This window comes from Danio rerio, chromosome 6, assembly GCF_049306965.1.
Source record: "Danio rerio strain Tuebingen ecotype United States chromosome 6, GRCz12tu, whole genome shotgun sequence".
Lineage (NCBI taxonomy): Eukaryota > Metazoa > Chordata > Actinopteri > Cypriniformes > Danionidae > Danio > Danio rerio.
Window position 1 is genome coordinate 50546449 of NC_133181.1, and position 17477 is coordinate 50563925.

General features: G+C 36.2%; 1 protein-coding gene across 25 annotated transcripts in view; it reads right to left on the reverse strand.

Moving 5' to 3' along the window:
• rap1gapb (RAP1 GTPase activating protein b) overlaps positions 1–17477 on the reverse strand; it is a 186213-nt gene that overhangs the window by 151640 nt on the left and 17096 nt on the right. For 18 of the 25 annotated variants that reach the window (XM_073954614.1, XM_073954604.1, XM_073954610.1 and 15 more), the window contains exon 1: positions 5542–5766. The exons of the other annotated variants lie outside the window; for them this stretch is intronic. The gene's annotated coding sequence lies outside the window, so the exon portion shown is untranslated. Of the gene's footprint in view, positions 1–5541; positions 5767–17477 lie in introns of those variants that run through there. 25 annotated transcript variants of the gene reach the window in all.

Sequence of the window (17477 nt, forward strand, 5' to 3'; positions counted from 1 at the left end):
AGTGCAAACAGCCATAAAAGTGTACCGTTCCATACCACTCAGTGGAAATGGGCCATAATGGAATCTAATCAATATATAAAATTAACCATATTAGTTTGCTTTCTGCACCATTCACTGATGACATTTTGCATGACAAGTTAAATCAAGCATACAGATTCAATCTAGTTGAAAAATGCAAATCATTCTCGATGCCACACTGTTAAAAAACAACACTGAAGAATCAAATTAATTTTCATTGATGAACAGCATTTAATTTCCATGAGTATTTTGAGGACGCAGCATGGCGTTTCACTCACAAAAACTACACATATCAACTCGCCGTCATAAATTCTGCTCAGTTATATTCCAGCTCATCCATCTTAGCTTTTTCATACATTTATTTCTTATCCATATTAGCCCGACCCAAAACCCACAACAGCACTGAACTTTTAGCCTTGGCCGAGAGCTAGACTGAACAGTCAATACTCCTCCACTCGCTCTGACTAATCTAATAGTGCTATTTTTCTGTATAGTGGAAAGTGCTGCAGGGTTATTAGACTTGTGAAAGGAGGGGGGGAGCGGGGGGAAGCCAACAATAAGCAAATAGCTACAGGATCTCTTGCCCTGCGTAGCATCTCAACAGCTGTCCATCCCTTTAAACAGACGGACCACAGAATAATGCTAGCCACAGGCGGGAAAGCAAAGAGTGAGAGGAAAGATATAGGAGGGAGAGAAAGGAGGAGGAATAGAGGATGAAAGAGTGCAAGAGCGAGATGGAGAAGGTGAGAGAGTGAGACTGAAAGAGAGCGAGAGGAATGGAGGAAGCAGATAAGAGACGCTGAGGGGACAGAAGGGAGGGTGGAACATGAGCGATAACCAGGGTATTGGGCAAACACTGCTCATACAGGCTCAATTAAGGTTCGATTACTTCTTATAGCCATACACTGTGAAATGCTAAAGATGGTTGGAAAAAAACTAGTGACAGCACTCGGAAAAGACCTTTGACATCCTTTAAAATTAGATTTTTTAAATGCGAACAGGTTGCTAAAAGCTTTTAATGCTATAGAGGGAAATGCAATGAGGTTCCACAACAAATCATTTATAAATCATTTAATTTATAAACCATTTAAATCTTACTGTCCAAGGCCATACTAACTCTTAAATTCACAAAATGTTCTTAATTTTGGAAAAAGGTTTATTTAGATTGTTAAAAAATTAGTAATGCTTTACAATGTGACATGTCAGTGCTTCCCACACATAGACTTTACTTGGGCAGGCCGCCCAGGTATATTAATGGCTGCCCAAGTATATTTAGAGGTGACACATGAATAACACCATTACTATCATCCATTTACACTTTTTTGTATCCGTCCAAGAAAGCTGTTATTTGCCATTATGTGTATGTGTTTTTGCATTACCTTTTAGCCATGAGAGAAACATTAAATGATTGATAATTTAATAAATGACTCTGATAAACTTTACTATATCTCAAAGAGAACTAAATATTTTGGTTGCAAAATATTTGTACACCATTTGAATCAGTTAATTGCCAACTGATTTGCCTTATTTAAATAATCTACACTTTTTACTCTTGTAATTATTATCATTTTTAGCAATAATGTATATTTTTATTTATTTATTCTGTTATTTATTTCCCATTTGCTGGATATTTTATTAATTTAATGATGTTAATACCCTAGTAGCAAAGAATTCTGGCCCAGATTTGGCATAAAGCTGGCACAGCAGGCATTCATCCGGCACTGGCATACAGCATGTGGGCCAAACATGGCCCGGGTTTGGCAGAGGTGGCACCGTCTTTAAAGCGGCACACAAGATTTGGGCCAGATGAAAAATGTAGTATTTGGCCCAGATTTAAAAATTTGATAAGTGGGCCATGTGAGTTTGGCCAGTCTTGACCCACATTTAAAATACACTAAAATCATTTTTGAGTAAAGAAAAAAAATTCTACCAATCAGGTCACTTTGAGAAAAAGCATGCCCGTAGTGTGCCTAAAGCACATCACTCCATGGGTTTATCAATTTCATTGCAACCGTGACACACCAACCTATCTGGCCCAGTTCAGGCCCAGTTATGAGTTATTAACTTGGCTGAGACTTGGCCCAGATATGGTCCGTGTTTGGCCCTTGTCTGGAAGCCAGATTTGGTCCAGTCATGTACCATAATTCACTGCAGTATGTGGGCCAAGCAAAACCTGATTGTGTGGGCCAGAGCTGGGCCAGAGAAATTTTGCTATGTGGGTATATAACATTTTATACATATCTAAAATGCTTTGGCAATACCGTTTTGGCAATAATATTGCCATGCCAATAAAGCAACTTTAGAGAGAAAGAGAGAGCGAGAGAGCACCCCTTTATCAGTAGCATAAAACTAAGCAAAATAGTGGATTTCTTTTGTTACAACAGCCTTTCTTAATAACTTTTACCCATTGAAAAGGTGTGTAACAGTGTCAAAATAAATAAAAATATAGTTAAAAAACCACATTATTTTTAGTTTGTTGCATGTAGTTGAACATTTATGTGCTGTGGATAAAAAGTGTTTCAATCAGGCTACCACCGCAAGTATATTTCAAACCTGTGGGAAGCACTGTGTGTAGTTAGGCCTGTCACAAGATCTAATTTTTGTTGTACGATATATTGCACCAAAATATACTGTGATAAACAATATTATTGTCATTTTAAGACAATTTTATGCCACCCATTATGTAATGCCAGAATGACAATATAATATCATCACAATGCAAGTACACTATTTCATTTATATTGTGAATATTTAATTTATAGTAATTTGAACAATTTAATAAGTATGCATTGGAGTCAGAATGTGCAAATGCGGATCCTAAATAAATGATAATAAATGTAAAAACACGGTAAAGCAAGGTAAAAAAAAGTAAAATAGGCTGCAATATCTGCTACCAGATCTATTTCCAGTCGTCAGACACTCACAGGAAAATATACTATAGTAATTTATAGTAGATACTATATTGTTTTTTTTAACCATACTGATATTGACACCTCCAATAAAGATAGAGATGTTGCACAATCAGCTAAAATGTGGTGATATTTATTGCACCACCAAAAATGATTGAGGTCATGTCCATGTGTTGTGCAATAAGTCGATATATTGATTTTTCTGACAGGCTTACATGTAGGAAATATGTTTACTAACATGAACACACAATAACCAAAGCTTGTGCAGAATTTATTAATTATAGTTTAACATTAATTAATGCATTGTTAACACGCAACGCTGTGCTTAGGTAATGCACATTAGGTAATGCACTGTGAGTTAACAAACTAAAAAGGAACACCTGTGTTTTCATTAACTAACATGAATAAATATGTATCGTTCATTGTTTGTTCATGTTGAAAATAAAATAACATTAATTATGTGTCCCGTATTCTAAGGTGATGGCTAATAATTATTTAAATTAAGAGGAAAAAAATAAGAAAAAAAGTTTATTTGAAAAGATGTCCACTTAAATGTTATCTGAGAACCAATGATGGATGCCATTCCTGGAAATAAAACCTTTTGTAATGCTTATTTTTAAAGGTGCAGAATGCAATTTTGACACCCAGTGGTTGAACTAGGTATTGCACCCCTGGTTCAAAACACATGCAAGAGCAGGTTGCCAGATTAATGACACCAACAAAGGCTGATTTAAATCATGTTCTAAATTAACGCAATGTCATGCGACAGAAGAAATTGGTTTGTCCTAACCAACAGCTGAAATTTCTATTATAGAAACAGCTATTTCTTGCAGCTGAACAGCAGAAAAATGAAAATGATCACCTCAGGTACACCTCATGTGCTTTATTCTGGGTTAAATGCTAATAATGTGAGATTGAATGCTATTTTACATGACATTTATTGCCATACTTCTGAAAGCAGCAGCAGATAGTTTATCTCAGATCTTAAAAAAATAAAATAAACCATTTGAAACTGAACTTCACATCTGTGACCAGAGCAAGCAAATATATGTAATACAGTGATTCAGCATGTACATTTAATATTGCCAAAAAGGATTAATATGCATTAATTAGATTCTAAACCATTTCCTTTGAGTGCAGCAAGTGCACTTTTCTGTGCTACTGATTGGCTGTATTTAAATTTCCATCGCATAAATTTCATCTGGTTTTCGTTGTTGGGACGCAGGGTTAAAATGTAACCTGCTCACCTAATGTTTACGTTTGTAATATTTATATAATTTGCTAATTAATAACCACCTCATGTGGAACTCTGAATCTGCCCCTCATTCCTGAGGCTGCAACTGTCCACCGGAGGTCACATTTCAGTCGGACACATGCTTTGAGAGGCTTCATGACTGAATGAATCACACCAAGGCAGCCCGGGATGCTAAAATATAATTGGCTTAAATTACAAATGACCAAAACAAACGCATTCCAGCATGAAATGCACATTTGCAAAGCAGAATATTTGACTTTAGCATTGTTTTTCAGAAAAACAAGAAAGTTTACTTAGCATTTTTCTTAAACATATAATGGTATTTTTATGCTTTTGAAGAGTCAAAAACAACACCTTCAAGACTTTTTCTACCATGAAACACAAAGCAAATACTTGAGCTGTTCTCAAGCAAACAGAAGTGAAAAAGACAGGTGCTTAAGCTACAAAAGAAACAAAAAGCACCACTAAATCGTACATTATTTGTTTGAAGATCAATGCAAAAATGTAGATTATTTGCTTAGAATTGACCGGTGTTGGTTTTAAATGTGCTATAGAAATAAAAAAGACTGATACAAGTGTTTCTCATTGTTCTCAAAACTGCATCACAATTTATCAACACCAGTCAAGAGAGTTAATACTGATGCACATCAATGATCATCCCTTTTAAACTGCATTCATGGCATGTTGTGCAATTTCTAGAGCTTTACAGCACAAGTTACTGTTATTATTCGGAAAAAGAGCGAGATGGAAGTCAGATAGACAAGTTTGGCACAACACGAAGGTGAAAAAAAGATCAATACAATTCCTTTAGTATACTGAAAAACCATCACCGCAGTTTGAACCCTTATAATAAAGCAGAGGTGCCGAACAACAAGGATCACAAAGGCAGGCTCACAACAGCAAGCTTGTTAAGTTATCATCCTCTGAGCGCTTCTCTCAAAATTCCTCTCATCTCTGTTCACTAAAAAAAACAGCATGGTTCCTTTTTAATGACAAGCTTATTTCTTCTGATACACACTGAAATATTAAACACCACACACACCTGAAACAATGAAGCTTTGCTCCACCAGAAACAACAACCTAGCAAGTAACTCAGATATATAGTAATGATAAGCTGATAAGCATGTAAAACTTGTCTATCAGTTGTTTTCAAGCGCATTTTGAAATAATAAAGTGTCAAAATAATGACAAATAGATGACATTCAGTACCATAGACAACAGTTTACTTACATAACCTAGGCTATATACAGTAATAGACTAAATTTGACTTCTCTAACATGGGATTTAGGACAAAACATGCAACTTTCACCTCACTGCAAACAAAATATGCATAAAGCATCCTAAAGTGCTGTGGCTTACCGAAAATAGTGCTGAATCTCACTCAGATGCTGCTGGGACAGGTGTAGTAGCCTATTCGAGGAGAGCTTGGCGTACCTTCGGGCTCTTCAGTGAAACAGTGGTGAAATAGCGAAATGGTTTGGTGAGTGGGAAAAAACTGAACGGCTGTCTACATTTTTGAGTGAACTGCAGGGCAAATAAGTCAATATTTGGAGCTCTGTCCTCTCAGACATGCCAGTGAGGAATGAGCGCGGCGCGTTTCCTCTTTCAAAGAAACAAGCGGAGGCTACAGTACAGTACGCCCGAGTCACGTGACTGCCGCTCCTCACTGCGCGCCGACACAGTACTGAACATATTTTCCAAAATGCTTATGATAATAGTGATTTGTGCATTTTAACCACTCATCGACACTACTATTTATAAACTGATTTAAATATGCTACACTGACTGAGATGATATGCAGAGAGAGAGAGAGAGAGAGAGAGAGAGACCCAAGTAATTGCTGGTCACCCACAAGAAAAATAAGCTAACGTTACGTTTTAGAGTCATTTACTGTTCTAGAGTATTTTATTACATATGAAGATCCTTTTTTTTTTTTTTTTGAAAAAGAAAATAAATTTGCAAAGAGAGATTGAGATTCACAAATACTTAAGCAATTATTGAACAATTGATTTACAAATCAAATCAATTCATTGTAAAATACAACTCTTCGTTAATAACAAAACTCAACCCAACATCAAAACAACATTCAATTTCAGAAGCATTATTTGCATTCATCATTTTATAATAATTAAAATCAACAATGATTCTTGATTTCACTAGATTTTTAAAAACGAATGCAATATTCTTACAATTCCTCTTTTCCATTTCATTTCTGTCTTGTAACAGGCTTAATAACAACAATAGCCAGTTTTGCTTGACCAATGATAAAATTTATTAAATGACAATTGTTTTTCTGTTGTCCTTTGTATTTAAAACCCAATATAAACTTGCTTTGTAAATAAAAGAGAAAGAGATTAATTTCCATCATGAAAAAAATAATGTAGTAATTTTTACTATACTATAAGTATAGTATAGTATTTTACTATATATAAATATACTATAGTGTCTTTAAATTACTCTTTTAGTTTGTTGTAATTATATTTTCTATGCTAATGAAAAAAATCTGTATTTTACGGTTTATTTCCGGCAGCAAAGTAAAATAACAGACATTAAATTACAGAAATGTTCTAAAATTAAAATTTCTGGTAAATTTCTGTGATTCAACCTCTGTTATTCTACAGTAAAATTCTGTAATTTAACAGCCGGTATTTTACATTTTTGTAACATAAAAAAATCGTAAAACTAGATTTTTTACAGTGTTAAACATTTTGCTCAGTATATCTGCAGCTACTGAATTTAGTTGGTAGGTGTGTAAACAGTGTATTAATATTTGGTTTATTCTCTAAAAAGTCTAATAGAAATTCTTCCAAATTTAGCTAACACTTTATTTTGAGGCATTACACGTTCCATTTACTTACTTCAAAAATTACAATTAATAATGCATAATTACAGTACATGCAACTATACCTAACATTAACCCTAAACCCTAAATAATTAAATTATTTAAAATGTGATTTCTGAATGCCAAATTAACACAAACCCTATACGATATAAATGTATAATTGTAGTTCACGGTTCATCCATTATAATGGGAATGTTTTCAAACACAATAACCATTTACAGTTCCCTCTCATAGTCACTAACCCATTTTTTAACCCATGCAGGAGGAAACGACTCACTCTGCTGTATAATTATGTTCTCACCGACTACTCGTGGTCCATCGAGCAACAGCTAAGAGGCTGTTAACTACCGCACACAGAAACCCATTATTAATGACATTGCCATTGTCATCTCTTCCACTACTGCCAGTCGCTGCACGTACACTCATTTTTCCATACAAACCGGAGACCCCGAGTGAAACCATTTTCTTGCCGACTGTCTCTTTGACTGTTAAATACATGCAAAAGAGCCTCCGGCAATGAAATCTCTGCTCATGTTGCTGCTGTGGCACCAATTATTGAGCTTTACTGCCAGCCTAACTGAAGCATAATTACTAGGGTTGTTCTGGGTAAATTTAAAGCAAAAAAAAAAAAAAAAAAGACACAAGAAGAAAAAGAAGAAAGGTAAAGCATGGCATCTGAAAAGTCTGCATGCAGCATTGTCCAGCTGTGGCTTTTTTTTTTGTTTGTTTTCTGAAAGAACGAATGCAAGATTTTATCTTCTACAAGCTCCCACAGAGATATCTGCCCCGCAGCATCCTCCACATCCACATTTGTTAGGTTTCAATTCAAGCATGTGTATTTTTAGCGTTTGCTCTGTGAGTGTGTATTATGCCAATATAGGTGTGCAATAGAGAGCTGAAAGCATCCCCAAAAATGAATAAACCTTCCACCCGACCGGCACAGAACAAATGGCAATAACAAAAACACGGGTCCTTTCACTGCTTTTGTGTATCTCTCTGGCAGTCTGCCACCTCCTCTATGCTCCCACACACACAGGTAATTTTGGAGCTGTGTGTAGGCAGTTCGGTCCAGATTTCTTATCATAGTAAGATCCAGATCAATAGGTGCCTGGAAGATGGAGCTTCAGGAAAACAAAGCAATGAACACATGCTGTGGAATGGAGACTATTGAGATAAACAGAGGCACAGCTGGAGAAATGTAGTTGTCCAAGACCTCGATATTAAAAGATTTCTTTTGGAAGCTGAAGATGAAGGATCACTTCAGATCTGTCGACATTCAATCAGAACTTTATAATGTATATCACTATATAAAGTGTGCTGTCTTTCCTCGAAATTTAATATTTGGCTGAATATTTTATTTGCTTTTCCGTTGTGATTATTTGTGAATTTTGTGAAAATAATTCAAGGCTCTAATGAGTGGAGTGGTGACAAAAAGAGTCAGAGCCAAATGTAGGGATGGCTGACGTGAAACTGACGTTTTGACACTTCACTGAAGTACAGTATGATCTGAAAAAACCCAGGCACGTGAATAGACAAGTGACCAATACTGTTTTCAAGGTATACCGAGGTTTGGGAAAGTCAAGGTTTTAAAATGGCCAAATTTTCTGCTATACCGTTCCTAGGGTGTATGTACGAGTTTTTTTTTTTACATAAATTTTTTTTGTTGTTGTTTTGACTTCTTTGTGACTTCTGGCTACTTTGAGACTCTCGCCGCTTTCGGTTTGTGATTGCTCCTCAGTTTGTGAAGGCTTCCCCACGTTGTCGCTCCACCCTGCCTCCCTTTCCAGCTTCTCAATTTGTGATCGCTTCCCCGTGTTGTCTCTCGCCCACCCTTCATCAGGGGGCCCCGTCAGTGATTCCTGCAGGGGGGCCTCCGCATTTTGCGCTACGCCACGAGTTACGTCGTGGTTTGTGAAACGCACCCCTGGGCGACCCTTTCAAGTAAAGTCTATCTGTGGAAAGCACTACTGGTTTCTATAACAGTATCTCGAGCAGAAAAGATATTCAAAGACGCGGTTCTAAATTGTAAAGAAATCTGTGTTGAAACAAGTGAATACAACAGAATGACTGATTTAATGATTTATTATTAAGCCTGACATTCCAGCAGGCACACAACATCATAAGACATTCATATTAGGTTAGATTTAGGTTGTAATGTCTGGTGACCAAAATAATGTCTAGCCAGCGTCTAAGAACAGCATTATTTTGATGTCCAATAACGACATCAAATAATGTTTATACTCTCCTTGTTTTTATGTTGTGTTGGAATGTGACTAAAAACCAACGTCAAGCCAACATCTTAAATCAACAACATACTAACGTCAAATACAAACATTTATTCGTCAAGTATTGCAACCAAAATCCAACATCATAGTGGTAATGTCCACAGAACGTCAACCTGTAACATCATTAGACGTTGATATTTGGTTGGTTTTAGGTAGGAAATTGACGTTGGCCTGACGTTGAGTTCTGACGTCAACCTGATTTTCATTTTCAAACAAAATGCAACGTCCCCATGATGTTAGGGTATAACGTCTATCTGACGTCATGTTGACGTCTTGTGTCTGCTGGGTGTTGAAGACCATTTCGGTCATCATACAGTAAACATCTGTCACCTCCTCATCAGTGACATGCATCTAAACAGTCTCGGGGGTAATGTGTGTAAAGATTTTGGACATCTTCTTGGACACTTTTAATGCTTCCAAACAGTTTGCTGCAATTATAAATAGTCCATGTCTTGAGGTAGTTTATTATGTTGCGATTCACCTTCTTTGTGCGATTTGATTGGACAGGAATCAAAGGACTGATTTTTCTAATCTCCATAGACAAGAAAAAATAAAGTAGTGACTGCAGGTTGAAGGAAAGTAGTGGAGTAAAAGTACAGATACAGCACTAAAAATGTACTCAAGGAAAAAAAAAACTGAACTACTCAATCACAGTAATTTGAGTATTTGTAATTAGTTTACACCACTGACTGTATGTGACATAGGCCTGTTGGTTGGAAAATTTCAGTGGTGCAGTGGTTTGCATGTGTCAAATTGTAAAAGTAGACTTTTCAAAAAATAAACAATAACCTAATTAACAATAATAATAATCATCATCATCACCATCATCGTGAAGAATGCATGTTAGCTTTTGTAAATGATTTGATGTTTAAGAATGGAATATGTAATGTTCTCAATAATATTTGTAAATCATAGGCCCTATATGTGCCATTTACATATATTTCAATTAATATGTAAAATGAGTGTATGTTTTTACCTAAACTAATATTGCCAACTAGTATTACCATAACTATTTTTTAAATGCATGTACAGCAATATAATTTGCACAAACAAATTATGGGGTTCTTCTCTAAAGAAGTAGTTACTCCACCCCGTTTAGAGCATCATTATGGGCTTTCACAATATAACTAATGTGGTTCAAACGATGAATCTGCGACAGAGAAACTACGGGTTTTGGGAAACACTCATCACTGCATTGTTCTTTTCCCAAACGATGCATCCTACTATGATAGTTCAGCCACGAGTTACGTCGTGGTTTGGAAAACACACCCCTGGCCGACCCTTCCAAGTAAAGTCTATCTGTGGGAAGCACTACTGGTTTCTATAAATATGGCTTCTCTTGACAAACTTAGCTCATTTTTTTTTTTTTGATCAAATCTATTCGGATTGCTTTCAAATGAAATTATACATTTCTCGTCCTAACAAAAATCTTTGATTAAATCAATACATGGGCACTATAAATGTCGACATGTTGCCATTTTGTTATGGTGTTCTGCCTCTTCTCAAATCTCTGTGATAAACGGCTCACCCTCTGTTCATGATATTTCTTTATTCTTTTATTATCAAGGCTAAAATGGTAGGTCTGATTGCTTTCAAATGTAATGATGCCCCTTTCCTCAAATCATACAATTCAGTGCCATCATTGCCACGAATAGTGCATTCAATGGCAAGTTCTTACGTGTAATACAGAGTGCTGAAAATGTTGATTTAATCAACAGATGGTCAATTAGACTAGCACAGTACCCTGTGCAGAAGCATGTGCACATGATTCTGGGAAAGGTGCTGCAACAGCGATGAATACATTTGACACTCTATTAAATCTATGAGTTCCTTTTACTTCCTCACCTTATTTCACAGAGTCTGTAGGGTAGTTAAATTATCCACAGCCAACAGAGAGCACGCACTCTATACAGTGACCCAGAATGCACCACAGGAACATAAGAGCCCACTTTAGTTTCCAAATGAGATAATTGGGCCAATGAAAAAAATCTCCAGTAGAGGTAATGACCTTCGGTCCCAGAGCATGGTCACATCAGAGTGCAATAATCAAGGGGGGCTGCTCTGTAGTCATTGTGACCTGAATCCACACAAAGGCCGCTTGTTAGTGGAGCTGTTACTAAACAGACAGACAGACTTAGAGAGACAGAAAGAGAAAGAGAGGGGGCACATAATTATGATGACTATGTGAGTCACACTACGAGGATGTTGTTTTTTTTGACTAAGAATCCCTCCTGAATGATTCCTACAAGAATAATGCCAAAAGCATGCAAAATTAAGGCCGTTCCATATCCGCTGCATAAAAAAAAAACTTGAGATTAAGTGCACATAACTTGATCGAGGGGTATTTCTACATCTAATATCTAATTCTTTTTAAACATTTTTCCAAAATTCTTGAATCTTAGGACAGTCCCAAAAATGTGTGAATGATCTCCAATATGACCACATTTTCTCCCACACAAGGCAACAGATGGTCCTTTTACATATGTGAATATTACAAAAGGAGTATTAAGTACCTCATTTTTACTTTTAAATGTATATATATATTTTTATAATTGACTATTAATTCCTTTATGACATCCTTCACATAGCTCAATTCAGACCTAGTTCAGCTCTAGTTCCCATTTTCCTCTAACATGATCTGTATTTTGTGCAGTATTAGTTACTAATCTTTTGTATAAATGGGAGACATGTTTCTTTGGTGGAATGTTTTTGTTCTGCAATATTTATGAAGTATTCATCTATTTTATTTGGTCCTTGCATGACTAGAGTTTTTTCGTTATGGTTTGTAATGTAATGTCTTGTGGAACAAACTAACTTTTATTTATATTTTTTTGTATTTTAAAAAAGTATTTAATTGTTAAACTGTTAAAAGTATTTAATTGACAAATTGTTAAAAGTCACATTGTTAAACTGCTGAGTTACATGTTCAACATCTAAAGTTAACAGCAGAGATCAAGCTCCCATAATGCAACTTGAAAGCATAAATAAATAGAAAAACCCAGTAGAAAACAAAATATTAGTACAATATTACCCTTATTGCAGTGCATTCTGGGTCTGAGAAAATACAAGTGGTGCTGTCTTAGATTTGTATGAAGCCCAAAAATGCACAAAAGCACAAAACTAATCCTCCTCATACCTTCAAATCTTCTCTATAAGGACCATAACTTAAAAGCTACTCCAAAGGTATCATTAAAGCACTGAGTTCACTCTTATCCTCGGGTCTGTTGCATCTCATTTGATCTCTCTGTGTCATAGACTTAGACTTAGAGTTTTTGATCTTGCACCAACTTGTTTGATTTTTTACATAACGTACAATGTAATACATGCTGAATAATCACTGGAGAGGACTGTGCAGTTTGGCAGGGCTAGTTGAAGCGGGTTTAAAGGCCTGTGGAAAGAGACATCAGCGCTTGTGAAGTGTCTGAAGTGGGCAGCACTCAGATGGAGATAAAGAACTGCACTCCTGCGGGGGAATCAAGCGCAGAGATAAATTTTACACATAGACAGTGTGGGAGAGAGCCGCCTTCTCTGGACTGTTGCCCTTCTGATCGATACTATCTGATCTACTGAACCATAGCAGTGTAAGAGGAGGACTGCATATATATATATATATATATATATATGCGTGCAATGTTTTCTATGCAGTATAGAAAGACAGATTTGGAAACATTGATAACAACGCATTAAAACTGTTGAATGGTTATTAAACTGATAACAAAACTCATACTGTACAAAACTGTACCAACCTGATTTCACCAAGTAGGACATGTTCCTGTATCCACATATATGTTGATCCTGGAACAACATTTTAATCAAGGGATTGAAGGGATGCGTTTACAGTTTATGTTGTTTGGGCTTACGGTTAGGGTTATGCACTTCTACATGGTTGTTATCCTATCATTCCCCTCTGATTTTGGGAATACTTGACAGTTATGGTTGGGTTTAGGGATAGAGAGTAGGTATATGGATTATATTTTTAAACACAAAGGATGTTCCAGGATCAACATAGATGTTAAACCAGGATCGCATTGTAATTGGTAAAATCATGATGTGCCATCTTTATGAGCTGATTTAAAGTATTGTTAAAAAAGGGTCGAAAGGCTCTTTGTGTGTAGTGAGTGTTTGTACATGTTGAATGACAGCAGGATAAACAAATGGACAGATGAATCAGAAAGACAGACTGCGTTTATCACACTCTCGTCTCCATGGAGACCATTGGATACCATGATAACATATCAAGAAAGCTGTTAACAAGACATATGGTGTTTTGTCCAAACAGTCTATAACTATGACTTTTAACAAAATAAAAAAGCACTGGATTTCCACTTAAATCAGACATTCAAATTGAATAAAAAAAAACTTAAAATGTATATGTAAAGTGTATGTTTATATTGTGTATACACAGTGTGTGTAAACAAAAACAAACGTGTGTGTGTGTGTGTGTGTGTGTGTGTGTGTGTGTGTGTGTGTGTGTGTGTGTGTGTGTGTGTGTGTGTGTGTGTGCATGTGTGTGTGTGTGTTTATATTGTGTTTACACTCTCTAATTAAACTCATTCTGTAGGATTTATTAGCATTTTGAAAAATAATGGCGTCACCAATGTCCTCATATTTCACCTCCTTTTTGTAATACCTGTGTCATACCTACGTCATTATACAGATTTGTGTCCTGATATGTCACAAAAAAACAAAAAAAATACACACACACACACACACACACACACACACACACACACACACAATGCAATGTGCAATGCGGGCGCTCCGGTTTCCCCCACAGTCCAAAGACATGCCCTATAGGTGAATTGAATAAACTAAATTGGTCATAACATATGCTGAAATGGTCTTTAAAATAGAGACTAAGCTGAAGGAAAATGAATGAATGGATAAAAAGTTAAGCTGCATTGCCTTCTTACAGTCACAATCTATATATAATATCTAGCTAAACAAAACAGCTTAATTTAAAACAAACTGCTGCAAGCTTAGTAATTATGTATTGATTATCGAAGTAAAACAGCATAATGTATAGGACTTAGAACACTTTAAAAACACATGGGCATACTTGGAAAAAATGTGATTAAGATTTTTCCTCAGAATTCTATCTATGTATCTCATTTTTAAGTTATAAATATAAGAAGTGTGACAAGTAAAGTCTGAATTACATGATAACCCTGCCTGATCTCACAGGGAAATTTAGCTATTTTACATTTTGTCAGTTTAGTGGTTAATTCATAACAATTCATACAAGTTCAGTCATTCAAAAATGTGCAATTTTTAAGAGGCATGGCACCAAACCCCACTCCAAAACCCTAAAATGTACTAATGAAAGTGTATAAATTCATAGGAACTAGCCACTAACTCCAAACAATTCTGAACTGGTGTGAGATAGAAGTGTAAACACAATTGTTCAAAATAAAGTTACATCTATAAGAAAAAATATTTCAAATTCAGAAGTTAAAATAATCTTTTTTAAAGTTCAAATATAGCAATTATGAGAGTCACAATCACCAGCGATCTAATCCTGGCAGATCGCTAAAGGACTACAAATCCATCGGTATTTGGACTACAAGTTCCAGTCATGCACCGCTCACAAGCACCTGTTCCTCATTCGGTAGATTACTGTACACACACTCACAGCTAGAAGCTACTTATGAACTGATTACAAAGACTATTTCTACTTCGCACTCACACACATCTTCTTCTTGAGTCTTGTTTCACTGTTTGTGACATTAAAAAGTGTTTGATTTGCCTTGCCGTGTTAGATTCTTGCTTAGCTGTATTATTCATTCCAGTTTGCTGTGTGCCTTTGGAACATCCACCTGTTTACTGACCACGACTCTGGAATTCCTGCTTACATCTGTTTGCCCCCGTGTTGACTGTTTCTTAACCTGCATTTGGATCCGCACCAACTTTGTCAGTGTCTCCTATTCAAATAGCAATGAGTTTACATCTTACCAATCTGAGCATACACGTGGGTTACATTTTGCAATTCTAATTGTCCAAATAGTTTTTAAAGTATCTCACATATCCAAGTTTGTAGTGAGATATAAATGTCATAATTGCAAAAAAGTAAAGGTTAGGATGTTGCATAAGGAGTCACAACTCTAAGTTTGTGGTATGCAATAGTTTGATCTGAGCTTTTAAAAATAAATGTTTTGGTCAGATCATTTCCAGCTTAGCCTTTTGAATTAAAAAAACCAGATCCCACATATTACTTCTCTGTATCAAAATATTTAGGTAAATCTAAGCCTGGTATTTAATCTGCTGAAGAGGAGGATCATATTTGAAGATATCCTCACTTCGCATATATGAAGTGTGCTTTAGAGAAGCATTTGAGTGTATAAACGATACTAATCTTAGCACCCTTGGGACAAGGGTTGAAAATGATGGGGAATCCAGGCTAAGGGGAAACATATGACAGCATGCCACTATATTTCCATATACATCTCCCCAGAGGTACTGCACCAGATCTGGAGTACGGATGAATAATTAATCAGTTTTCTGGCTTTCCCTTTTCTGCTGGTTTCTCTCTGGTTGGTGTTCTGTATCCTTCACCTTTCTCATCATTCTCTCTCTCTCTCCATCAGAGTCTGTGCTGTCATTCTGGTGATCAGCCTAATGACAGTCAATTTTTCTAGCTTGCCAGGCAATTGCGGAGGAGCCGTCGACGACAGCTATATTGCATAATGTTTCACAGGAAGTCAACAATCCATATATAATTTTCTGTCTAAAAGATCAAATATTTCTGTCACACATTCAGTCTGCCATGAAAAGATAATCATCGAAATCAGTCTGGAAGCCATAATATATTTGCATTTCTCTTGTCACGGTAGTTTCTAGTCAAAAATGCATAAGCCGACAGCAAACCCTGTCTGTAGTTAGAAATATACATGACACACGCACAAACACAAAGACACGTACATGTATATAGACTACTGAGATTCACACTAGTATTAGACAATTGGATATAGCATAAGTCCTGAATTTTAACCTCATTCCACAGGCATAGCTAAAGATCTACAATTTTAGGTTATTAGAAGCTTTTCTTAAGGTTTTACACACTCTCTCTCTCCTTTTCTTACAGCAGTTATCACACTCTCCATTTATATCACTCTCTAATGCAAATCTTACTGTCTTTTACAGAGATGTAGTTAATAGTTATTAGGCCAGTTGTGACCTGTAACGCAGATCGCCAATTCTGTTGACCCCGAATTGTTGCTTGCAAGCTGTCAAGGAGTGCAACTATCAGTGGACACTTTTTAATAGATGTGCTTTGTTGATCTCTTTTTTCTTAAAGCATTGATTTAAAAAGACATTTTATCCATATTGTTACAAGTCCATTTTGTTGCCTGCACATCCATGATGTGAATCTCCTGTTCATCATATCATGCCAATATGCATGTCCAATATTCAGCTGCTAAATTCTTACAGGGACCAAAACAAGAAAACACATCACTGCAGTTTTAGAAACTCTACACCAGCTCCCTGTTAGTTTGCGTGTTGATTTTGAAACCCTGATGCTTACATATAAGTGCTTGTCGTGTTTGGCTCCACAATATATTTTAGAACTCTTAACTGTGTATCCTCCTGTGCGTGATCGCTGTTTGATTGGCACTAACAAATATGTTGCATTCAAAAGTAACATAAATCCACCCAAGGCTCATTGGCAATAAATGTTCAGCCTACATTTTTGTGAAACACAAATATATGTTGAATGTTTCTGATGCCAAATCCATTAGAGGGCAATGTCTATGTTTTTATTATCTGAATTATGTTGCTTAGGTACATATTAAACAAGTGCCTGGTACACATCCATGACAAGGCTGAGCTTGTACAGATCCCCTGGCAAGCTACTGACCTAAACTCTTCCATAAACCCAACCAATTTTGAATTCAAAAACAAACACAAGAGAAAAAAGTGGACAATGACCATGCATGCTTACTTTGATTTTGCATTGCTTTTACCTCTTTATGAAACCATGCACTGACAGACTCGAATAAAAGCAAGTTGCATTACAAATACATTTAATCATTCATTTATTTTCTTAGTCTCTAACTATCAAAGGTCGCCACAGCGGAATGAACCGTCAACTATTCCAGCATGTTTTACACAGCAGATGTCCTTCCAGCCACAACCCAGTACTGGGAAACACCATACACACTCATTCATAC